Source organism: Zingiber officinale, chromosome 8A (assembly GCF_018446385.1).
Source record: "Zingiber officinale cultivar Zhangliang chromosome 8A, Zo_v1.1, whole genome shotgun sequence".
In the NCBI taxonomy this organism is placed as follows: Eukaryota; Viridiplantae; Streptophyta; class Magnoliopsida; order Zingiberales; family Zingiberaceae; genus Zingiber; species Zingiber officinale.
Genome location: NC_056000.1, coordinates 138356913 through 138382153, shown reverse-complemented (window position 1 = coordinate 138382153; position 25241 = coordinate 138356913). Strand labels below are relative to the sequence as shown.

The 25241-nt window shown below is 45.6% G+C and overlaps 1 long non-coding RNA gene across 1 annotated transcript; it reads right to left on the bottom strand.

Annotated features, from left to right (window-relative positions):
• Positions 1-7433: 7433 nt before the first annotated feature.
• LOC122007872 lies at positions 7434-10439 on the bottom strand. Its single transcript, XR_006119145.1, has 4 exons — positions 10120-10439; positions 8531-8637; positions 8095-8344; positions 7434-7670 (listed from the first exon to the last, which is right to left on the bottom strand). It is a non-coding gene; the product is annotated as an uncharacterized LOC122007872 (long non-coding RNA).
• Between the last annotated feature and the right edge of the window lie 14802 nt (positions 10440-25241).

Sequence of the window (25241 nt, the reverse complement as noted above, 5' to 3'; positions counted from 1 at the left end):
GCATTTTCCGAGCGGCGCTTGCTTCAATTTTGATTATCTCCACATAACATTTGCGAGCGACCAGTTGATCTCCTCGCACCGCACCCACTTGATCATCTACAAGAAACTTTACCTTTTGACATAAAGTCGAGACAACTGCTCAGAATTCATTGAGGGTTGGTCTTTCCAAAATGACATTGTAAGTAAAAGGTGCATCCACCACTATAAAAATCGATCGACGCGTTTGCATTAGGCACTCCTCCCCCAAAGAAATATCCAACTTTATTTGGCTGAGCGGATGAATCTCATTATCGGTGTTGTAATTCACTCGGGTCTATCTGCAACTGCTCAAAAGCTTGTTTGAAGACGATATTAACAGAACTACTAGATTTATGAAAGTATGAGAAACATTATAATTGGTTATTACAGCCTTAATTATTAATGCATCATCATATGGTACCTCTACTCCCTCTAGATTTCGGGGTCCGAAACTGATTTTTGGTCCAGTAGCCCGCTCAATGCTACAGCCGACTTCATGAATTATCAGACGTCGAGCGTGGGATTTCCTTGCTCGGTTGAAATCACCATCAGTCGGTCATCCAGCTATCATATTTATACTTCCCCGGGTGGCATTGTTACAATTTTCTTCTTGCCGTTTCGAGGATTGCCCTTGATGGCTTGGCTGAGATGGAACGGGAACCTGATTTTCAATGGCTGGTTCCTGGGACACCCTAGGTTGCTGTTCAACTGCCCTATATTTAGGGATGTAAATGAACCAAACGGTTCGCGAGTTATTCGGAGCTCGATTGATAAAAAGCTCGTTCGAGTTTGTTCGTTTATCTTATCGAGTCAAGCTCGAGCTCGATTTCGAGCTTGACAGTTTTATCAAGCCGAGCTCGAGCTTAAGGATATTCAACTTATGAGCTCGTGAACATGTTCGTTTGTAGGCTCATGAGACAAAAAATGAGCCTTAAATCGAGTCAAAAAAACAAGCCAAAAAAATGAGTTCTAAAATGAACTTTAAAACGATCTTTAAAACGAGCCAAAAAAATAAGCTCTATAAATGAGCCTGAAAACGAGCCCGAGTTTGTTTAAGGAATTAGGCTCGTTAACTATGATAATCGAGCTAATAACGAGTCGAGCTCGAATTGTTTGTGAGCTTGATAATTCCAAAACGAGACGAGCTCGAGCCTTGTAATAAAAGTTTGATTTGAGCTCGAGCTTGAATATAACTTAAATGAGCCGAGCTTGAGCCTAATACTGTTCGGCTCGACTCGGCTCGTTTACATCCCTACCTATATTCAATTTTGAGCGGGCTATTGGGTCGATACCCTCGACGGTTAGGTGCTGGAGAACGTCAGCGGAAGCAATGATTATTCTGTTGATTCCTCAGGGTGTAGCATTCTTCTATGTTGTGGGTGGTGGTTTGATGATAGGTGCACCACCTTCATGGGGCATTTCGAGGAGCTTCCACATCCTGCATTGCTTGCGGTCATGGTTCTTGCTGACGGAAATGAGGATTAACCCGAGGACCTTTAGGAGAGGGTACAGGTTGGGTCGGCCTCTCAACGACCGGAGCAGTAGTAGATACTGGGACCTCCTTTCTTCGGGCAGCTTGGGTTTCTTTCACATTAATAAATTCTGTGGCTTTCTCTAATAATAGATCAAAGTTTATAGGGGGCTTTCTAGCTAGATCTCGAAAGAAATCATTGTCTAGAATCCTTGAGGGAAGGCGTTCACCAATGTCTTAGAAGTAGTCGCAGGTACATCTATAGCTACTTGATTAAACCTTTTAATGTAAGCCCGAAGCGTCTCCTTGGGTCCTTTTAGTGAATAAAGGCTCCAGGGAGTCTTATGATATCGCAGATTGCTAGGAAAAATGATGCAGAAATACCTTACAAAAATCCTTGAAGCACCGAATAGAATTATTAGGTAAGTGCTTGAACCATCGCTGCGCTGAACCCCCAAAGGTGGTAAGGAACATCCGACATTTCACACAGTCTATAAATTGTTGTAACAAGGTGGCATGCTCAAATTTGAGAAGATGATCTTCTGGGTCGGTTGTACCCGTATATTCACCAATATTCATATTCTAATAATGTTTTGGCAACTGATCTTCCAAGATTCGCTGAGAAAATGGAGTAGAGATTTTCTCCGGTGAGCTATCACTCATCGGAGCCTTCCCTTTGCGCTTTTGCAAGCAGGTGCTTTTCCAGAGGATTCCAGAGGCAGGCCTTCGGGTTCCAATTGCTCCAAGGGCGTACGAAAGAGCGTCCTACGCCTGATGGGAGAAAGAGGTGCAGGAAGCATCCGAGGCAGATCTTCCTTGCAATCCCATCTCTCCTTTTGGAGTGCCATGCATTGTTGATATTGCGGGTGGAGGAGGTGGTAGAGTACCTCCAGTAATTTCCTGTTGCTACTGCAACGCCTTGTGGACTCGTGCTTTGATGAGTAGATCCAGATCTTCTTGGGTCAAGTCACCATAATGGATTTCCCAGCCTCTTCCATCTTCAATCTTTAGATCCAGGTAAAAGTTCCCACAGACAACTCCAAATTTGATTATGTCTGAAAATATCGAGATGGCAAACTGCGCTCCAAATAGTGTTAGGGCTCCAATAAATTACGAGAACTCCCTCCAAGATCTGCATACACAACGACGATCTGACAAAACGTTAGTGACTAAAACCCAGGGTAGGGATCCCTGGCAAGGCCCTCCGACACTCAAGTTAATTTTCCCAAAGCCAGTGGAGCTAAAAACAGAACAGTGGAATTAGGGTTTCAGATGTAGAATTTTGTGTACCTTGCCAATAAAGAGGATCCCCCCTTTTATATCACTTTACATTGTTGGATCGTGAAAGTTAATAGAGGGGGGGTGAATATCGATTTAAAAATTCGTAGCGAGTTAGAGTAAGCAGCGAAAAAATAAAAGCAATGCACAACGCTAACACGAACCGATTTTACTTGGTTCGGAGCCTTCGTCGACTCCTACTCCAAGACCCGCACTCGTCAAGTGCTTTCATTGGGTAATTCATTAGCAGTTCATAAAAATTGATTACAGATGTAAGTACACGAATGCTTAAAATGAAATACCGACAACAATTGAAAAGAAGACTTGAGCCGTAAGTTGTTGGAGAAGTTTTACAGCGTCCCAGGAGCACAGCGCAGTAGATCAGTCATTGGAAGACGTTGTTGTACTTTAGTCCAGGGCTCATCCTCCTTATATAGGCAGTTCCGGGCATCCGGATCCCTTCCGGGCGCCTGGACTGTGACGTAGCCCAGCCAACCAGAGTACTCTACGTTGTGACAATGCAAGGGGATAACATTTGCACTCCGGACGCCCGGACCACCTTCTTCCAGAAGTCCCTTTTCCTGTAAGAAAATGTTAGTCCGAGGTAAAATAAAAGTTATACTACTCTGCAAAACAAAAGTTAGCACAGTTAAATAAAAGAGTAGTAATTAGATTTCGTCACACCGAGACCAGAATCTAGTCACGATCTCAACTTAAATTTCTGAAATAGTTCTAAGTTGGAGTTCTTAGTTGGATCGATGCCTACTGTTCTCTCAAATGGGGAACGTGTCCTCACCGAGTCACTCCCCTCCAGTGACTTACCTTAACTTACTTGCCAGACGTTGGTCAGTCCGTCGACCAGTCTAGACTTCGTGCCAGCTATCATGTCAGCCCGTCGACCTAGCTGGACTTCGTGTCAGACATCCAGTCAGCCTATCGACTAGTTTGGACTTCGTGCCAGCTATCAGGTCAGCCCATCGACCTAGTTGGACTTCCCTGCAACACTGAGTTAGCATAATAAATAAAACAGTACAGTAAACTTAGGGTTAACTCCCTAGGGTTGCCTAGCTTCACTTACTAGGACTTCCATTACCTGGTTTCACTCACCAGGACATCCTCCACCTAGCTTCACTCACTAGGGCCTAACTTCACTCATCAGGACTTCCTCCACCTAACTTCACTCACTAGGTCTGGCTTCACTCACCAAGACTTCCACTACCTAGCTTCACTCACTAGGGCCCGACTTCACTCACCGAGACTTTCACCATCTAGCTTCACTCACTAGGGCCCGACTTCACTCACAAGAACTTCCACCATCTAGCTTCAATCACTAGGGCCCGACTTCACTTACTAGGACTTCTACTTTGCCTAACCTTTGGTTGGAACTTACCTTTGTTACTCATCCAATCCTGACTAGACTTCTCTCTCCCAAACATCAAGTCCTGTTTGGGTCAACCCTTGATCATATTATCAAATATTGAAACTCTAGAGGTCGATTTCACCAACATACATAACCTCCACGATCACGAGGTGGTCCCCGAGTTTGTTAGAGTTTGTTAGGTGAAAGGAAAAAAGTACAGTCTGTGTCTTACATCATAATCTCCTCAGGAATCTTTTATCTACTCATAGATGTACCTCTTTTGTCATTTGCTTTCTCACATCGTGGTTGGAATTTGTTACAATTATCTATTGTCATCATCATGTGCTATCACCCGAGGAGAATTGCTAAAGAATATTCCTCGACAACTTATGCCACATCATCAGCATGTTGTCAAATATTGTTTGCTAGGTGTATCCCGACTGGACGGTAAACCGATTATATATTAAGAACACCTTTTGAAGGATCTGTTTTGACCGATCGTTAAGTTGTTCGCTCGTTAAGAATACCTTTTGAAGAATCTATTTCGACCGGTTGTTAAGTCGGTTGCTCATTAAGAATACCTTCTGAAGAATCTGTTTCGACCGGTCATTGAGCCGGTCGCTCATTAAGAATACCTTGTGAAGATTTAACCATTGTTTGGCCAATTGTATGGCACACATTTTATATAATGTTGAATGTACTTAAACTCGCTCGGATTTTGCTTGACCAATCATATACGCGGAACCTTATACTCGTTCAGCCTTTGTTCGACCGATCATATACTTCCCACTACATATAAGGCTAAATATAGTTAATCTCGTTCGGATTTCGCTCGACCGAGCATATACTCAGAGTCTTATACTTGTTTGGCCTTCTTTCGACCAATCGTATACTGCAGACTCCATATAAGGCTAAATATACTTAAGCTCGCTCGGACTTTACCCGACCGAGCATATACTTGGAGTCTTATACTTGTTCAGCCTTCTTTCGATCGGCCGTATATTGTAGACTCCATATAAGGCTAAATATACTTAAGCTCGCTCGGTCTTTACCCGACCGAGCATATACTTAGAGTCTTATACTCGTTCGACCTTCTTTCGACTGGTCGTATACTGTAGACTCTATATAAGGATAAATATACTTAAGCTTATTCGGATTTCATCTGACTGAGCATATACTCGGAGTCTTATACTCGTTCGGCCTTCTTTCGACCGATAGTATACTGCAGACTGCATATAAGGCTAAATATACTTAAGCTCGCTCAGACTTTACCCGACCGAGCATATACTCGGAGTCTTATACTAGTTTGGTCTTCTCTCGACCGATCGTATACTGCATACTCCATATAAGGCTAAATATACTTAAGCTTGTTCGGACTTTACCCGACCAAGCATATACTCGGAGTCTTATACTCGTTCGGCCTTCTTTCGACCGATCGTATACTGCAAACTCCATATAAGGATACATGTACTTAAGCTCGTTCGGATTTCGTCTGACCGAGCATACATATATATAAAATCTTTTTACATGTTCCACCAGTGTTCAAGGGACTTCCAGATGTAACTCCTGGACCCTTAATACAAAGTGATCGGTATAGCCAGATAACAAATGTTACTCCATCTTATCTTCAACTTTCTAATTATAACCATAATATCTACGTTATCTCTTAGGGTCTATCCTTATAACCTATATCAAGAGAGATTGCCATTTTTCAAACCTAATGTATTAAATTGATAAAAAATGATTTAAAATACCGATTATCCAATTTGATTATTAAAATAAAATATAATTCATCCTCAATTTAATATATTTAAATTAAAATCTAATTTATTTTTTATTAAATTAAAGTCTTTTTCTCCTAATTCAAAAGATGTAAACCAACAATTAGATCGCCAATGAATCATGCATTTCAAAGATTAATTAACCAAACCTTTGGAGCCCTTGAGTGATTTAGCCCACTTGCAACACCGCCATCATCGCTGCGTCTCCGCCGCTGCTGCAGTTGCTCTTCCCCTGCAGAAGCAAATTGAACGGGTGAGTGTTAGCTCAATAATATTCTGACTAATGACCTTGCTTATCTCCGTTATAAGCCATACTCCTCGTGAATCTCAGTGTAATTAAGCAAACGGGAGCAAAGCTAAGGGAAGGTGTAAATAGAGGTCAAATGAGATAATGGTTCTGTAGGATCGAAAAGAATTTAGATATCTTCATAATAGTATGATATTACTTTGGGACTAAGCCCTCATAGTTTTACTCTTAGGTTCTACCCAAAAGACCTCATATCAATGGAGATATTTTTTTCTCTTATAAACTCATGATCTTTCCCATATGTTTCCAATGTGGGACTATGTTTACAACCTTGTAACCCAACAATCCCCCCTCAAACAAAGGACCACAGGCTTCTCACGTTCAATCATCGACCTACCAGGTCTTCCTGCCCCTCGGTCCACCCGACCTACTAGGAATTCCTTGCCCAGTCGCAACTAGGACTTCTTGCCTGGTGTCTGGTCCTTTTGATCCGAACATAGGACCCTCACTTTCTTTGTTCCAGGTCAATATTGTACCCACATGGCTCAATCAGACCATAGCTCTTGTGCACAATCGGTGGTTAAACTTTCTGACAGTCCGAGCTCTGATACCAATTGTAGGATCGAAAAGAATTTAGATATCTCCACAATAGCATGATATTATCCACTTTGAGTCTAAACCCTCATGGTTTTACTCTTGGGTTCTACCCAAAAGTTCTCATACCAATGAAGATATCTTTTTCTCTTATAAACCCATGATCTTTCCCATGTTGCAAATCTGCAACGAAAAATAATTCGTCGTAAATTTCATAATTTTAAATCTATGACAAACATATATTTTTATCGCAGATTTACAACGAATTAATTTTTATCCCAACAAATGTTGCATAATTGCAAATAAACGCAAATAAAAAAAAACCTTATTTTCATCTCAGATCTGCGACGAAAACATAGATTCATCACAGATCTGAAACAAATTCAAATTCATCGCAGATCTACGACGAATTCTGCAACAAATTGAATTCATCACAGATTCACGACAAATTTAAATTCGTCGCAGATTTGCGATGAATCTGAATTCGTCGCAGATCTGCAACAAATTCTGCAACGAACTCAATTTATTACAGATCTGCAATGAATTTATTATTTTTTTCTCTGCCATAAAACTTCACAAATTTATGATTTGTTACAAATTTACGACGAATCAATATTTGTCGCAAATGTTATCCCAAAAAAAAAATCAACATCTCTTCAATTGTTTTCTTTTATCCTGGTTACATATCAAACATACATCATAATCAACACATCCAATTAAACATCCAACACATCCATATCCAACATTCAAACAAGTCATCCAAAACTAAACACATCATATTCATACACAAATAAACAACATCCATACGACAAGTTCAACAAATCATTATATCCAAATATATAATCACAAGGCATCCAATACACACAAAAAACAATACAAATCGTCACGTCTCAGGAGCTTCATTCTTCTGTGCATCTTTTCCTGCATCAAATTACAAAAAACAATAAATAACATTTATAACTAAAAAAGAATTGTATCTAACATATCACTGATAAATGTATCTAGCATTTATAACAAATTAAATAAAACATAAATCATTATCATAATATATCAAAGATTTAAATGGCAACAAATATCATTCATCCTTATATACATGAAACATATACACATACATGAAATGAAACTTGTAACTAAGCGTAAAAAAATATATAGGTCATGTAATCAAAAATACATGTTTCATGACGTATAAAATTATCAAAATCTGTATAGCCAAATTTGCATGGATTAGTAGTAGGCAAGTCAAAAATATACAAAACATTGCATAACATGCAAAGTATCAAGGTAAAATAAAAATATAAAAGCAACATAACATAACATGCAAATAAAATCGTAACATAAAACTTACAATAAATTTACGAAGAATCACCACCATCGTCATTATCATCATCACCATCATCACTGTCACCGGGAGGAATCTGAGATGCAGACGCATCAGATTGCTCTTGTACAATTGTATTGTCTCGAGAAGTATCACCTGACACTGGATTTCTATCTGTTCTCAAACCACATGAAGGATTGTCTTCAAGAACAATCTTATTAATATCAGGAATTGCTTTAGGAGACTCTATGTTGTCGTATTGAACTTTTAAACCAACCTACAAATGAGAGACAGGTAAGATGTTTAGAAATTTTTGTACAACTTTCTTTAATTCAGAAGGATTGGAAATTCAAAATTTGAACTTATCCATTTTATGAGAAATGAAGTACTGGGTTATAAGCATAGAAGTAGAAAAATCTTTGAGGGTTGTAGAGCATATTTCCTGAAACAATGAATGACTCACCTGGCAAAAGGTGAAATTAGAGGAATCAACCATCTCAAAGTTTTTTTGTGCTTTTTTCCTTGTCTTACAAGAGCACTACAATTCACAAGATACCTGAGAACAAGACCCTGCACAACAACCATAAAGAAAGAATAAGAGCATCTGAGAAACAGATTAAAAAAGATGGAGAGAAATGTGATAATCAACTTTGTTTTTATCTAGGTTAGAGCAAAGGAAAGCTGTCACAAGCATAACACCTCTTATGTTTCTCATAGTCCCATCTGTAAATTGGGATGTCTTAGTCTACTTCTAAAAACCAACAGCTAGCCCAACATTAATACTGCATTTGTTTCCAAAATATTTTAAGAAAGAAATTTGATTAAAACTCTAGTATCTTGTTTAGTGAATAATTTCAAAACAAAATTTGTAATTTTGACAACATATGCTGTGGACTCACTTATGTGCACATGAGGTATGCAAGCATGTGTTATCTGAGTGTGTATGCAATATGTTGATCAATATGCAGTCCATGTTTGCAAACATTTATATGTATAAAATGTCTGACATATGTATAATAATGATGAATTAACTATACCTAAATTGCTATTTAAAACACTAATGGAAATATATTTATTTTCCAAGCTTTGAAAAACGTGAAAGTGTGTTTATTATATTAAAATTGAAGCAATTTTGCATAGTCGAGCCAAGAAATGTGAAATTTGGTTTGATTACTAAAAAATGCCATCTTTACCCAAATAGTTGGAACATACACTATTTATTGATATTGATGCTATAGTAAAATATCATGTGTTTCCATCATAGATTAAAAGTTCATAATGTGCCACCCAAAAGTGGATGGCATGCACTCTTATGAATAGGCATCAGACTCTCGTCTTCAAGAAAACCTTACACAAGTAAGTTTCTTAGTTCTGCTTCCTCTTTCCCTTCTTTAATTGGTGCCCACCTGTACCAATTCAAACTGACACTCAATTCGACAATCACAGTCAAAATAGTACTGCTTTTGGCAAGCCATTAATGTTCAGGCCAAAATGATATATTAAGCCTTCGCTTTAGTAAACCAAAGGAACAGGTGAAGACAGGAATCGTGCCAATCTAGATCGATATCAAGATCATAATATTATTATGCAGCTAGTCATTCGTAACCCTAACACTAAACAACTTCTCGAACAACAAACTAAAGAGTTAGGACGGCGTGCTTCGACTACCATTTCAAGGATAAAAATTGCGACAAAAGTTAGTAGTCAAAAAGGAGAAGAAAATAAGCCAACGCGCATGAAAATGGAGTAACAGAAAGTTCAGGATGAAGTAAACAAAATTTTGAAAATTAAAACGAGGTCATCACATCGAAGATAAATCTTGAAGATCAGAGTGAAATGTTCTGGTCCAATTTGAATCCAGAACTTGCATATTTAGAGTGCGATGGCAGGAACAGATAAAACTTTAGCGCATATAAGTAATCGATCGATGGAAAGATCTTCTATATAGAAATGCTAAATAAGTAAAAGACAAAAGGGGAAAAAAGATTGGAAAAGCCCATGAATCTGCAGTCAATACATAAAGGCACCAAAAAAATTGAAACGGAGAAGCACCTGTAGCTTAAACGCTGCTCGCCAATGGTAGTCGAAGCACGCGACCACTCAGTAGTCGAAGCAGCGACCCCCCTGGGCCGCCAGCGGCCGCCTGGGCCACCAACAACTACCAGCGTGCGACAGGGGGCCGCCAGAGGTCGCTAGGGGGCCAGCCAGCAGCCGGATCCGACGCATCGCGCCTATCGTGCAAGACCAGCTGCGGCGACAGGGCGCGGCTGGCCGCAGTGCGCTGAACCCTGCCGGAGAGGAGGGGAGAGAAAATGAAGCTTCCTGCCGGAGATCGTTGCCGAAGGAGAGGGATCGAGCTGCCTGTCGCTGCCAACGCCAACGATGCAAAAGGTGGAACCGCAATCTTAGCAGCCCTGGGTCCGACCCCACAGCAATCCAGAGGTGGTAAATCATAGTTAAGCTAGGCAAAAAAGGTGACTGGGGTCGAGTTGAATTTAAAGCACAGCAAATCAAGATTTTACGCCCATGTATAACTGGCGACCCTCAACCCCTGAACCTCCATTACAAACGTCAGGCACCCTTCCAACGCCAACGAGTTGAGACGGGACAAGGAGAAAGAGAATTAGGGTAGGGAATTGGGAATATTAGAGTGAATTTGGCAACGAAATTAAATTCGTCCAAAGAAATTCGACCCCAAATTCTTCCTAAATTTAAAATATTAAATAAAAATAACTATAATCGGTTTGCGACTAATTTTAAAATTCATCCCAATTTTTTTATTTTTTATTTTTTTATTTTTAAATTTTTTAAGTTATACTTCCTAAAATTAGAAAATAATCCTAGAGAGTTCGGAATCATATAAAACAAATTCCTAAGGGTTCGTTTCGTTCTCCTGATCTCAAAAATGGCTACAAACATAATTTTTAACCAATATACTGACGTCTATAAATTTTGTTAACAAGGATTAGATATTTCATTTTAAAAAATTCATGAAACTCAATATATTTGTTGAAAAAAATGTTTGAGACCACCAATACGATTAGGAGATTGATACGAACGTATAGAAATTTATTTCGTGTCATTCCGAGGTGTCTAGGTCCATCTTCTACATTTTAGACACATTTATTCTGATTTTTTTAAAAATAGAATATTGGGACGAATTTGGAAATTCGTCACAAATCTAGGACAAATTTCTAAATTCGTCGCAGATTTGCGTCGAATTTACAAATTCGTCCCAACAATTTAATTTCTAAAAAAGAAAAAATAAAAATGCGTGTAAAATACAGAAGATGGACCTAGAGACCTCGGAATGACACGAAACAAGTTCGTACGGGTTCGTATCGATCTCCTGATCACAATGATGGTCTCAAACATTATTTTCACCCAATATATCTAGGTGTGATTTTTGGATATCAAAATCAATTTAACATTTCAAAACTTTAACTCTTTTTTACTAAGTCATACGATCTATAAAGTCGATCTAATTATTATACCGATTAAAAAAATTTGTTAGATATTTGATGTGATTAATGAGATCAGGAGATAAATATGAACCCATAAGAACTTGTTACCTGTGATTCCGAGCTCTCTAGATCCATCTTCCGTATTTAGACGAATTTATTTTGATTTTTGTAAACTTAAAATTTTGGGACGAATATTGAAATTCGTCGCAAATTTATGACGAACTTCCAAATTCGTCCCAAATTAGGGACAAATTCCAAAATTCATCCCAAATTAGGGACGAATTCCAAAACTCATCCCAAAATATTTTTTTTTTTTCAAGTTATACTTCCTAAAATTGAAAGATGACCCTAGAGAGCTCAGAATCACATGAAACAAATTCCTATGGGTTCGTGTCATTCTCCTGATCTAAAAAATGGCCACAAACATAATTTGCAACCAATATACTAATGTTTATAAATTTTGTTAACAAGAATTAGATATTTCATTTAAAAAAAATCATGAACCTCAATATATTTGCTGAAAAAAAATATTTGAGGTCATCAAGGTGATCAGGAGATCAATACAAACACATAGGAATTTGTTTCGTGTCATTCCGAGATGCCTAGGTCCATCTTCCGCATTTTAGACGCATTTAAAAAATTCATGAACCTCAATATATTTGCTGAAAAAAATATTTGAGGTCATCAATGTGATCAGGAGATTGATACGAACGCATAAAAATTTGTTTCGTGTCATTGCGAGGTCTCTAGGTGAATCTTCCATATTTTAGACACATTTATTTTGATCTTTTAAAAAAATCAGGATTTGGGGACGAATTTGGATATTCGTCGCAAATCTAGGACAAATTTTGAAATTCATCACAGATTTGAGACGAATTCCCCAATTCGTCCTAAATTCCTGATTTTTTAAAAAATCAGAATAAAATGTGTGTAAATTCTCATTCCGACGTATATATTTTCTTTCTATTATCTAATCTTATTTAAGTTGCATACATGCTAATTACATTAATAATTTGTTTCACCACTACTATTTTAAGAGGTATAATCCTGATCCCGTCCGGAGGCTGAGTCGGACGAAGGCTGGTCGTTGGATGTCCCGGTTGGTCGTCGATGGAAAATCGTGGGTGATTCGACTCCCACGGGTGGCCGATGATGCTGCAGGACCCTGCACACACCCAGACAATCTCTCCTCTCCCCCCTCTCGCGTTAGAGACCAAAAACCTAGGGAAAAAGTCCCCAGGTCCGGCCCTCCGACGCTCAAGTCAGGTCCTTTTTCCCCAGGAAAAGTATATGCAGGAAACGAAGAAGACTGGAAAAGAAAGTGACGGGAGAGTGTGTGCGCGTACCTTGTACGAAGAATCGCCTCCTTTTTATGTATTCGTCCACTCCTTCCAGAACCTGCCACCGTGTCAGAAAACGTTAGATGATGGAGTTTGTCGTGTAGTCCTTGACACCTGTCTTGCTACTATTGGTTGTGAAAGCATCTTCTTGTTTAGGAACCTCCGCCTTTATACGCGGGTTTTGCCTCGTAATGATGTCTCGTAATGAAGGGACATCTGTCAAGCTGCTATTGGTCCCGCGGGCATCTTTTTTGTTTAGAAACCTCCGTCTTTGCACCTATCGCCGCTGTGTAATGATTACCTATTGGCGAGCAATTGTGATCTTCCGAGCTCCACACGGCTTAGTTCTTTCGTTCTATTATGACGGGTGTCTATTTTGCCTCCTCTGATCAGCTCCAGCCTCTACGCGTCGTCTCTTAGTCGAGCTAACTCCGCCCAGCTCTGCCCTTCCTGACCTGACCCCTGCGCTTCGTATTTCCTGCCCCTTGACCGTAGCTCTGGCGATTCTGACCTGCACCCGGCACTTCGTATTCTTTGACCCTCGGCCGTAGCTTTGCTGCTTCTGACCTGCACCCAGCACTTCGTATTCTTTGACCCTTGGCCGTAGCTCTGCTGCTTCTGACCTGCCTCCGGCACTTCGTATTCTTTGGCCCTCGGCCGAAGCCCTGCCGCTTCTGACCTGCCTTTGGCACTTCGTATTGTTTGGCCCTCGGCCGAAGCTCTGCTTCTTCTGACCTGCACTCAGCACTTCGTATTCTTTGGCCCTCGGCCGAAGCTCTGCTTCTTCTGACCTGCACTCAGCACTTCGTATTCTTTGACCCTCGGCCGTAGCCCTGCCGCTTCTGACCTGCCTCCGGCACTTCGTATTCTTTGGCCCTCGGCCGTAGCCCTGCCGCTTCTGACCTGCCTCCGGCACTTCGTATTCTTTGGCCCTCGGCCGTAGCTCTGCTGCTTCTGACCTGCACCCAGCACTTCGTTTTTCCTGACCTTCGACCGTAGGCCGGTAGATCGAACTATCACTCCAACACCGTGCGTTCCACTTGTCGCCTCCCTTTGTCTCTTCACTCGTTGCCCCAATGATCAACAAGCCTGCTCACCCTCTGGTTGCTTCGTCAGCTGGATTATTGACGACTGAATCATCTTGACTATTGACCGCCACCTCATCTCGATTTTTGACCGCTATGCGGCCTTGACCTTTCTAACCCTTCCCTTCTGGGGCCCCCCATAACCAGCCGTATCACAAGCCTCCCCCACAAGTCTAGTCGAAGGAGGACGCAAGTCTGACTGACTAGACCCTAGCATATCTTTGTGACCTCAGCCTATCTTTGTGACCTCGGCCTATCTTTGTGACCTCAGCATATCCCTGTGCCTCCCCCTCAGCGTATCTCTGGCTTCTGCCTCGCACATCAATTCTTGTGTCGCGTCGTCTGGGATGCCATGCCTCTTTAATTGCCTCTCCTATCGCTTGGGGTGTCGTGCCCTCATAATTATTTTGACTCGGCTGCCCGCTCTCTTTATAAAGAGCCTATCGGCCTCTTCTTCGTTCTACCCTTTCTCCTTCCTGCCTTCTTACTTTCTTTCGCCATCCCGCCTCCCACTGACTTTTCTCTTGCGCAATGCATTCTCCTCCTTCTCAGGAAGTCGATCAACCCCCCTCCCAAACGCTGCTAAATGAACTCACCTCGCTATTCGTCGCGAGGGAGCGCGAGCTGGAACGCGTGTCTCAGGCTCGGGATCGCCAAACGGCTGCCCTGCGTTCCATGGAAGCTCAGTATCGTCTTGCAAAGTATTGCGTGCATGCGGAAAATACGAAGAAAGAGGAATGCCAAGCTAGTTTGCAGCGCCAACTTAGCCTTCAGGAGCGGCTGCAGAAAGAGCATGAAGCGGAGCTATCTCTCCTCCGCGCGTTTCTCGCCGATAAGCAACACACAATTGCCCAACAGCAGACTGTCATCAACACCCTACACGCTGAACTGGCTCGCGCCCTGAACGCTCCGGAAGCTCCTGGGTCCCCAGACTTCTCCTCACACTGCAGCGCTCACGCCCCGTAACCAATTCCTTCCCCGAGTTAAAGCAAATCTGGGCTTTAGCTGTCTCAGTGGCTCCTTTCTCGCGGGACACTCTTGCTTGTGGCCTGGGCTGTATTGTCCCGTCGTCGAGCCGTGCTGTCATACTTGTGTATTTGTCTTTTTCCTGCATAATCTTTCCTGCTCAAACTTTACCCAGCCTGTATTCTTAGAGACTGGCCCGTATGTAAGAAACAAAAGTTGCATAATACTCGAATATTAAGATTATAATGGATAGGCAGAACCTGATTCCGCAGTTAATATCTGATCCTTTAAGGGAATGACGGATGGCCTCCCGCATTCAGCACCTTACATATTTGCTGCGTATTTGCGATTTGCATAAAGGAACTATTACCAGATCAGATGTAACTGACCTGATTATTAGGAGGCGTCCACTCATCACGAGGCATACCGCTTGTGATTCTCGCATGGGAGCCGACCTAAAAGGTCGTTGGTCGTGAGAGCAGAGCTCACTTATAACTCGCATTGAGGCGAGAGTCTGGGATTACCGACCTAAAAGGTCGTTGGGCGTGAGCACAAGGCTCACTTTTAATTCTCACATGGGAGCCGACCTAAAAGGTCGTTGGGCGTGAGAGCAGAGCTCACTTATAACTCGCACTGCGGCGAGAGTCTGGGACAACCGACCTAAAAGGTCGTTGGGCGTGAGCACAAGACTCACTTTTAATTCTCGCATGGGAGCCGACCTAAAAGGTCGTTGGGCATGAGAGCAGAGCTCACTTATAACTCGCATTGAGGCGAGAGTCTGGGATTACCGACCTAAAAGGTCGATGGGCGTGAGCACAAGGCTCACTTTTAATTCTCGCATGGGAGCCGACCTAAAAGGTCGTTGGGCATGAGAGCAGAGCTCACTTATAACTCGCACTGCGGCGAGAGTCTGGGACAACCGACCTAAAAGGTCGTTGGGCGTGAGCACAAGGCTCACTTTTAATTCTCGCATGGGAGCCGACCTAAAAGGTCGTTGGGCGTGATAGCAGAGCTCACTTATAACTCGCATTGAGGCGAGAGTCTGGGATTACCGACCTAAAAGGTCGTTGAGCGTGAGCACAAGGCTCACTTTTAATTCTCGCATGGGAGCCGACCTAAAAGGTCGTTGGGCGTGAGAGCAGAGCTCACTTATAACTCGCACTGAGGCGAGAGTCTGGGATAACCGACCTAAAAGGTCGTTGGGCGTGAGAGCAGAGCTCACTTTTAATTCTCGCATGGGAGCCGACCTAAAAGGTCGCTGGGCATGAAAGCAGAGCTCACTTATAACTCGCACTGCGGCGAGAGTCTGGGACAACCGACCTAAAAGGTCGTTGGGCGTGAGCACAAGGCTCACTTTTAATTCTCGCATGGGAGCCGACCTAAAAGGTCGTTAGGCGTGAGAGCAGAGCTCACTTATAACTCGCACTGCGGCGAGAGTCCGGGACAACCGACCTAAAAGGTCGTTGGGCGTGAGCACAAGGCTCACTTTTAATTCTCGCATGGGAGCCGACCTAAAAGGTCGTTGGTCGTGAGAGCAGAGCTCACTTATAACTCGCATTGAGGCGAGAGTCTGGGATTACCGACCTAAAAGGTCGTTGGGCGTGAGCACAAGGCTCACTTTTAATTCTCGCATGGGAGCCGACCTAAAAGGTCGTTGAGCGTGAGAGCAGAGCTCACTTATAACTCGCACTGCGGCGAGAGTCTGGGACAACCGACCTAAAAGGTCGTTGGGCGTGAGCACAGAGCTCACTTATAACTCGCACTGAGGCGAGAGTCTGGGACAACCGACCTAAAAGGTCGTTGGGTGTGAGCACAAGACTCACTTTTAATTCTCGCATGGGAGCCGACCTAAAAGGTCGTTGGGCGTGAGAGTAGAGCTCACTTATAACTCGCACTGCGGCGAAAGTCCGGGACAACCGACCTAAAAGGTCGTTGGGCGTGAGCACAAGGCTCACTTTTAATTCTCGCATGGGAGCCGACCTAAAAGGTCGTTGGGCGTGAGAGCAGAGCTCACTTATAACTCGCACTGCGGTGAGAGTCTGGGACAACCGACCTAAAAGGTCGTTGGGCGTGAGCACAAGGCTCACTTTTAATTCTTGCATGGGAGCCGACCTAAAAGGTCGTTGGGCGTGAGAGCAGAGCTCACTTATAACTCGCATTGAGGCGAGAGTCTAGAATGTTCCGGTCTGGGACCGGTGGTGATGGTACTGGCCTAAGACCAGTAAGATATTCTGACGGCAAAGGTGTGGATGAGCGGCTTTTTCCTTTCATCCATCTTGCCTATGCCGGCCTGATGACTTGGTCTGGTCGCGTTTGCTGGCTTTGGGTTCCTTACTATTTTCTTTCCCGCAATCATGTTATGTATGGTATGGGGTTAAGAAAAAAGGACAAGGGCATGTAAACCTTACTTGCCCCCTGGGCGATCGTGCCCTTGTAGTTTACGATGATCCTGGCTGACCTGAGTACGCAACACCTCTCATGCGTTTACTTACCATATCTCCGATCTGATGCTTATTTTCTGCTGTCCTGCCCCATTTCCTTCTGGGCCCGTTTGAATTGCTTATATTCGGCGGCTTCCCGCTTAATCCTGGGCCCTTCGTGAAGAATGCAACCCTTCGTCAAGCCATGCCTCTTCATGATTGCCTTGCCATATCATCATTAATGCACTTCCTCTTGCGGTGACACCTGTTCGATGCCTTTATTGCTCACGCCTCCTCACGCCAGTTTCTGACCCCTTTTCGCACCCTTTGGCGCCTGCTTCCCATCTGACAATGCTGGGGCGTATCACCCAAAAAAGATATTTGGTCCAATTTTCGATGCTTCCTAGGAATGTATGGGCTTTATAAACCCTAAAGGCAGTCCGCCGTCTCCACTTCGCTTCCTTCTTCCTTTCGCTTGTAGCCGCTTCCGGTGGTGTAACCCTTCGTCTCCTCGCTTGTGCCCGACCTGAGCCCTTCCTTATCTCCGACCCCTTCGCTTGTTTATTCCTCGTAACCATGGACGGTAAGGACAACTTCTGGTATACGCACTACATTTCTGATTTAGATTCTTATGACCTGTCCCTACTGCAATCCCACTTGCATCTGGACTCCACCTACGAGCTTCACCTTCCTTCCCCGAACGAACACCCTTCTTCTCCTCCCGAAGGCTTTGTCACTATCTTCAGAGATCAAATCTTAGGCGGCCTTCATTTTCCCTTACATCCCTTCTTCTTTGAGCTATGTCAGTATTGCGGCATCGGCTTCTCCCAGTTCGCCCCCAACGTGTTTCGGGCTGTCTGTGGTACTATCATCCTGTGCCGTATCCACCACCTTCCCTTGACTGCCCAGCTATTCCACCATTTCTATTCTTTCAGGCGAGCCGAGCCGGGAGTATTCAACGTTCAAGCCAAGCGGGGTTTCAAATTCTTTGATGACCTGCCTTCTTCTAACAAAGGCTGGAGATCTCACTTCTTTTTCCTCAAGTCCCCTGTTCCCCTAGCCGGGCCTTCCCAATGGCGCCCGATCCTTTCCTCGGACTTTCCCTTACACATTCATGGACCTTCCTGTTCCACAGCCTCCAGCAAGCTAAGTGGTGTAGTCGCTCACTTGTCCGTGCTGCTACTGGAAGGCATTCTGTATGCCTTTGGTCTCAGCCCCGTTCCGACAGAAATCGGGGCTCCTTTTGGTAAGTTACTGCTTCTTTATATGTCATCCTTCGCTAACTGAGGTGTTTTTCTCTCTTATCTTTGCAGTGGCTGCCCTTCTTCGTTCCTTCGCTGATCGGTCGCAGCCCTCTGTGGCCGTCCTGCAAGCTCTGCATGAAGAGCTGACGCAAGGCCCCTCCTCTGTTCCTGTGGTTCCCGCCGGTCTGCAACCTCTGGAACCTCAGACCTCAGATGTGGTAGCTGCATCCCTTCATGCTGAACCGCCTGCCTCTGGCCCTGTAGGCTCGGCCCCACTTCACCCCCCTGCTCCACCTATGCCTGAGTCACCCCCCGCAGGACAAGTGTCCCCGCCTCCTCCTACCATGAAACTTCGCCTCGCGCACAAGGGCAAAAGGGTGGCGCCGATCACTGCCACCTCCCCTCCGCCTCCTCGCCGTCAACGTGTGGTCAGCATGTCCTCCCCTTCCAGGTCCTTGGATGGAAGCTTGGCCGAGGAGCAGGTCTCCGATCCAGCAACCGCGAACCCCTCATTGGACCTAGCAGCTCTAGTACCGCTCCAGAGCTTACTAGCTGTTCCACCCTCGTCCTCCGAAGATCAGCCTCAAGGCTCGGTGACTCCACCAGCTTCTCCTCCCATCCTGCCGGAAAGCTCAGCTGTGCCAACGGAGTTATCATTCGAGGCTTCCTGGAGGCTCCCCTCGGAGACTGATCCGACGTACGTGCCTGCTGCTGACTCCCCTTCTATCCTCGGCCGGGTCGATTTTTACGGAGACTTGGCCGTCTCCTGGCAATTTGCCAACCGCCAATTCTGGGAAGACGATTCCTCCTTGGGCGGGTTTGATCACGTCGCCCGTTCTTTGGTAGCGGTAAGTTCCTCTCCCCTCTCCTAAGTATTCTCACATGTCTGTAACTCTTTTTCCCTTCTTATGACTGTTTGCAGACCTATTCCACGAGTTTGAGGGCCATCCAACGTGCGGCTGAACTCCAGCGGGAAAATGCGGTGCTCAAGGCTCGTCTTCGGGAACTAGAGCCTCCTGCAGCCTCCACGGCCTCGCCTAATCCTGCCTTGGGAGATCTGGATGCTTACCTGCGTGCCGCTGGGGAATCTGCCAACACTGCTCGAGCCATTTCCCATGCCACCTTCGACAAGCTGCAAAAACTAGAAACAACCCTGAAGACGAGTGAATCCGCCCTGGCTTCTGAAACAGGGCGCCATCGAGTGACCGCCTCCAAACTGCAAAGCAAAGAAGCCGAGCTACTTTCTCAATTCGATGAGCTGGTGCTATTACGGCAAAGTCGGGAGCTCTTGCAGATGGGACTGGCCGAGGCTCAGGCTAAAGCCCTTGCTTCCGCTGCTGAGGAGGCCACACTGCGTGCCCAGTTGGAGACCTGCCGAGCTACTCTTCAATCCTTGGAGGCGGATCTCTTGGCAGCCAAGGAAGCAGCCTCCCAAGGCCAGAAAGATCTATCTGTGGCCCGTACTGAAGCTGCCGGAATCAAAAACAGCTTGGCAGAGTATCAGGCCGGCGAAGCAGAGCGGCTGAAGGCCTACAGATTAGCCTACGTTCGCTCTGCATTCTTCCTCCAAAAGCTGGCGAGCTGGATGGTCTTGCTACTCTGTCATGGAGCTGCTGGCGGGGTCAGGCAGGCATTCGAGCAGGGCTTCCTACACTCAGCACCTCTTGCTACTTTCCTGGATACAGCTCGTTTGTCTAGGGAGCTGCCGCAAGATACTTTCCCGTCTTTCGAGGCGGACGACGGGCTCTTTCTTCTGGAGGCTCCGCCTCTTGCCGTCGACCAAACTCCTGCTGCTGCCCCCGCCATGGATCCTCCGACTGTTGTTCCGAAAACATCCTCCGACCCTACCTCCTCTTCCTCAGATGTTGTGTAAAAACATACTGTAATTTCTAGTGATTGTACTTAGTCGCGTAGTCACGCAAAACTTTTAATAGCTACGTTTTGATCCTCCGGTCAGCATAATTAATCCGCTTTATACCTAGATGGATATACTGCCTCCTTCCTTGAATCTTTAGTTCGTCTTTTCTCCCGGCACCTTTTTCTTTGGTAGATCGTCCATGGCGTTGGCTGATCCCCACTGATTAACTTGCGTTTGTTTATCTTGCTTCGCTGTGTTGCTCTTACACCGAGCCTGATGATAGTTAACCCTTATTCCTTATTCCCGAGGCATATCCCTGAGGTATGCTGATTTATCTGGCCTACTTCCCTGCCATTCCCCCTCTTAGTATTTTGGTCCTACCTAGAGCGCTTACTCCACGGGACGCTTCGTACTTCGAGTCTTTACTTTTCCCGTAATGCCCCCGTCTCATACTCCCGAGGTTCATCGCAAGGCATCCCCTGTCTATCTATGCTCCCGTATCAGCCGTCCGCTACCGACTTCCGAAAATGTCCTTCCTCCGCAACACCTATAAGTATCTTTCCACCCTCTCCCTGGCGCTATGATTCGTCGTCATCACGGAGTACTCAAACTTCGCCGCCGCCGACTGCCTTCCTCTGGGATTTTGCCAAGCTCCGTTGTTCTCTTCTCTAAGCTTTTCCCCCTCGTTGGTTCTTCCTCCTTTTCGAGGTAATCTTTTTCGAAATGACCTCTTCTTCGTGGTCCTCCTTGTTAACGGAGCACTTCCCGGGTGCTTCCACTTTTGCCGAGTTAGACTGGGATGACCTACGATACACTTACGAAATTCCCACTAACTTTCGCCCCATCATCCCTACGGGTGTGAACCTGTACTTTGATCCCCCGCCTGGCTCCTGCACCTTCTTCACTGAGCAATTTGCATTCGGCCTTCGTCTACCTCCACATCCTTTTTTATCCAGTGTATGCTATTACTTCAAAATCCCCTTAGGTCAATGGACGCCCAACTCCATAAAAATTTTGTGCGGCTTCGTAATACTCTGTGAAATTTGTGAGGTTTCTTGGTTAGCCCCTCTTTTTCACTGCTTCTTCACTCTTGTCCGGCGCGCCGACGACCTTTTTTCTGTCCAAGCTCGCAGTCATGCGCTTTTCTTCTCTCCTCCTCCCCCTCCCAGTGCTGACTGGAAGAAAAAGTTTTTCTTCATCCGGTTTCTAGAGGAAACAAGCTGGCCTATGCGCTGGTAGTCCGCGCTACCTCTAACTCCGGCCCTGGAAGAATTCCATATGGACTTCTCCTTTACTACAGCTGCGACCAAGATGGCGGCTTGGCGTTTGAACCTAACGAGATTGCTGTCTGAAGACCTTCTGTCTTATTTCAGGCTGAGCCCTCCTTCTCCTGAAACGCCACTTTCCTTAGGTAAGTTCCCCCTGAATCTCCCCCTTTCGGCTGCTCTTCATGTTAGAATGAGGCCTCCTCTTGACATCCACAGCTGAAGTCTTACGCCGAGCATCAGAGGTTTTGCCTTTGCCTCTCAGCGATTTGGAAATACTGCAGCGCGGCCGGGCAATCCTGGCGAGGAGGCTGCTTCCACACCCTGGGTTCACCTCGTTCGGGGACACAACCCAGCCTCCTTCCAACCCCTCTGCACACAATACTCCTCCTTCACCTGCCGACCCAAGCCCAGGTTGAGGTCGTGGTCAAGCCGGTCGTCTGGCCGGACGCGTCTTCAGAGGAGCTCCCCGAGCCTCCAGACGTGCCCGCACAGCCCTCCGTCGCGCAGGTCGAGCCTCATCTGGTCGGGGCGCCACGGGAAGAGGAGCTTCGGTCCTTGTACAGGGGCAGCCCGATTCTGACCACTCCGATTCCGACAACCAGCCTTTGATTTTCAGACGGCGCCGACAACCAGGTCTGACTTTGCGCTTACTCGATCCGGCACCCTTTATTATCATAGTGCTCCTTGCTGCCCCCATGGCTGGCTTTTAACAGCACTTCCCATTTTATTCTTGTTTTGCTTACTTGGCAGCCTCCCCTGACCCCTATAGGGGGAGACCAGCGGCATCTCATTCCGAGCCTACCCCTGCCGAGGGAACTAGCTCTGGCGCGCGCCGCGAGGCGACACAGACTGAGTCCATTCCTGAGCCACTCCCGTTCCTCCTGGTTCTGCCGCCGATCCTTCCCAACCTTCGTCCTCCGCACGTTATCGTTACAAAACTACCATCCCTTCCGAAGCTGCTTTAGCCCACCGCCATGACGTCCCCGCAAGCATCCTGGTGATGAGAGGCTGCCTGGGCAGCTTGTGGGCGGAGGGCACGAGCCAAATGCACGACGAACCACCACTAGCCCAGATGGATAGGTTCTCGAAGTCCTAGGCTAAAGTAAGTACCCTTCACCGTATACTCGTTATTAGCTCACCTCCACTAAAGGCTATGTTTTCCACTCAGACCCACGCGGAGTCTCTAGTTCTGAATCAGTCCTTCCACAACCTCCATCATGAGCATAAAGAGCTTCGAGAGAGGGTCTCTGAATTAGAGCTGCAACTAAATGACCCTGCCCAAGCTAATCATGCCTTGCGAGCAGAGATCCAAGCCTTGACAAATCAGGACAACCGGCGGAAAACCTCCCTGATTCAGGCTAAGGCAGAGCTCCGAGCTCTGAAGGAGGAACGGGCCGCGTCTGAGGCAGGGTATCGACAGCAATTGGCCCATCAAGCTCAGGAAATACAATCCAGAGATACTCTTCTGCAGGAGAAAAACACTAAGTTGGAGGCGCAAGCGGCCCGGTTGGAGACTCAAGAGGACGAGTTACGGGCCCTGAGGGCGGAGTTAGCTCAATCCCGAGCGACTCTAACAGGAGTATCGACCGCCCTGACCGTCTACCGAGAAGGGGAGAATGATCGTTGCCTGCGTAGCCGCATGTCTTATCTGAGCTCTTCTGAGTTTCTATCTCAGGCCGGGGCACGCTTTTCGGCGACCATACCTTACACGGCGGCTGGAGTGCTTCGACAGCTGCATGCGCTGAACCTTCTGAAGTCCATACCTCCTGCAGACTTCTTGAATCCCAATGATATTATCCAGAGCTTCCCTGATGAGATTTTTGCTCCTTTCAAATAATCTGTGTAACTGCTTAACATCAATACCAACTGCTGGATGACTGAGTGTTTGTGTATACATATATATGTCTGTATTTTCGCTAGACTATTCTACCATCTCCCTTTAAGTTCTTCACCTGGCCCGACTCGCGGCGACAGGGTCAGCCTCCTCCCTAAACCCGATAGGGTCGTAGGTAGTTAGCGCTCCAAGGCCGGTCCAGCTTCTTTCCTTGGGCATCCTGCAGATAGTAGGCCCCGGATGCTAATTTTTTGATAACTTTGTATGGTCCGTCCCACCGAGGCGCTAACTTTGTCACTTCCCCCAGGGGCTTGACCTGCTTCCAGACTAGATCTCCTTCTCCGAAGAATCTGTGGATCACCCTTCTATTATAGCTCTGCCGCATCCGCTGTCTATAGGCTTCCAACCTGGCAGCTGTTTGTTCACGAACTTCACTGATGAGATCTAGCTCGGCTAATCGCCGCTTTGCGTTTCCTTCGTCATACATCAATCTTCTGATAGATGGTACCCCGATCTCCATAGGTACCACTGCTTCATTGCCGTACACCAAATGAAAAGGTGTCAGACCCGTACTTTCTCGGGGCGTTGTACGATACGCCCATAAGATGCTCGGCAGCTCATCTACCCAACTGCTTCCTGTGTGGTCCAGCCTGATTTTGAGCCCTCGCACGATTTCTCGATTGACTACCTCGGTCTGACCATTGCTCTGAGGATGAGCCACCGAGGTGAAGGCTTGAATTACACCAAACCCTTTGCACCAATTTTGTATCTTGTGTCCCTGAAACTGCCTTCCGTTGTCCGATACTAACTTATGAGGCAAACCAAACCTACAGAAGATATTCTTCCACAAGAACTGGATCACTGCGCCTTCAGTAATTCTGGCCAAAGCTTCTGCCTCTACCCACTTGGAGAAGTAATCTACTGCTACTAATAGAAAGCGTCTTTGCCCCGTAGCCATCGGGAAAGGCCCCACAATATCCATAACCCATTGATCGAAGGGGCAAGACACTATGGAGGTCTTTAGCAATTCTGTGGGCCGGTGTGTCAAGTTCTGATGTTTCTGACATGACAGACAAGTGCTCACCAGCTTCTGTGCATCCTTCTGCAGAGTGGGCCAGAAATACCCAGCCAGCAGTATTTTTCGCGTCAGCATTCTGCCGCCCGCATGATTGCCACAGCATCCCAAATGTATCTCCCGTAGAACCTGCTCTGCTTCTTCCATGCTCAGGCACTTCAGCAGAGGTCTGGAGAAAGATTTCTTGTACAGCTGATCGCCAATCATGACGTAAGACTGGGCCTGTCTCCTGAGCATACGCGCCTCTTCTGGGTTGGTTGGTACGATGCCTTGCTGGAGGAAACTTATTATGGGTGCCCTCCAATCAATTACTCCTTCCAGGTTATTCTGTAGATCTATCTGAGCTACGAGGAAAGTCTGTGCTATAGATTTATCGAGTACCCAGGTGGTCAGGGAACTGGCCATTTTAGCCAACCCATCTGCCCTTTCATTTTCTGCCCTGGGGATCTTAGTGACCGTGACTTCTTTGAAATCTTTCCTCATCTTCTCATATGCTTCCTTGTAAATCTGCATCTTTTCGTTGCTTGCCTCAAAATGTCCGGCCACCTGCTGAGTAACCAGCTGCGAGTCGGAGTACACCATGACCCGGCTCGCCCCTACATGACGGGCAGCTTGCAGAC